Source organism: Mastomys coucha, unplaced genomic scaffold, assembly GCF_008632895.1.
Source record: "Mastomys coucha isolate ucsf_1 unplaced genomic scaffold, UCSF_Mcou_1 pScaffold17, whole genome shotgun sequence".
Taxonomy (NCBI): domain Eukaryota; kingdom Metazoa; phylum Chordata; class Mammalia; order Rodentia; family Muridae; genus Mastomys; species Mastomys coucha.
In genome coordinates this window covers 29,786,274-29,787,318 of record NW_022196899.1, presented here as the reverse complement: position 1 = coordinate 29,787,318, position 1,045 = coordinate 29,786,274, and the positions used below count along the sequence as shown (strand labels likewise).

Below are 1,045 nucleotides of genomic sequence, written 5' to 3'. Positions count from 1 at the left end.
TACATTGTTCACTTTTTCCTCTTTTTTTCTGCAGCCATTTGTGGAACAAACTCTTTGCTCTACTACAAATCCGCTGGGTATGTGGGTTGGTGTCTTCCAATGGGAGAACAACTGATTGCATTTCATTTACTGAGATGACCTTTGTAACGTTAACCCCACAGCCAGGGGGAATTCATGAGCTGGCTGTGGTTGTTCCTCTTGGTCCTGCTCTTTCTGCACCTAAGTACTTGATACAGCTATTGGCAATCTTTCCACTGGTGTCTTATACACTGACCACTTTATACACTTTGCACTGTGCAATAGCCAAATTCTAGGTCTTCTGTCAATTAAGGTGAAGTCTCTACACACCCCAACATCCACCCCAACTATTAACTGTTGGGCAAATGAAGGGGCTGGTCATGTAGATTCAAAGCTGCAGGATTTCCGAGACATAGGGCAAAAAGAAGATACCTGAGGGGCCATGGTGAGGATCCAGTATTGATGGTGTAGCAGAAGCCAGAGAACTATATCAATGACTCTTGCAATGAACATTTGCAAGTAAAGCTGTCTGGGCAAAAGGACACATTGTGAGACACAGTGACACACCACAGGATCCACATTGAGACTGCAACAGCAGAGAGTGGGATATGGAGGGATGGAGAGATGAATGGTATTGAGGTGAATGATGTAAAACTCACAAAGAATCAATAAAATATTTAAAAAGAAAAAAAATATAGACGTCCAGAGTAAAGCCTCACAAACAAACCAAACAAACAAACAAATAAACAGAGTAGCATGACACTCAAAAAACCAAACATGTTGACTACAGCTTTATGCTAGTGACCTTGCATTTGATGGTAAAAAAAAATAATGTGGTTATCATACAACCACAATCTAAGGAATTGTGACTGTGTGTTTGGTGGAACTAGAGGGAGCATTCATGAACTGGCACCTTAAAACACAATTCTTGTCAGCATTGAGATCCATCATCTGGATCACTAACCTAGAAAAGAGTGCATGCAAACTATCAGTTCTCAAAACAAATGTCCTTAGTTCCCAGTAAATA

The 1,045-nt window shown here is 40.8% G+C and overlaps 1 protein-coding gene across 1 annotated transcript in view; it reads right to left on the bottom strand.

Moving 5' to 3' along the window:
• Positions 1 to 36: 36 nt before the first annotated feature.
• LOC116094902 (zinc finger protein 883-like) overlaps positions 37 to 1,045 on the bottom strand; it is a 19,077-nt gene continuing 18,068 nt past the window's right edge. Inside the window, exon 6 of the mRNA XM_031376290.1 lies at positions 37 to 982. The gene's annotated coding sequence lies outside the window, so the exon portion shown is untranslated. The remainder of the gene's footprint in view (positions 983 to 1,045) is intronic.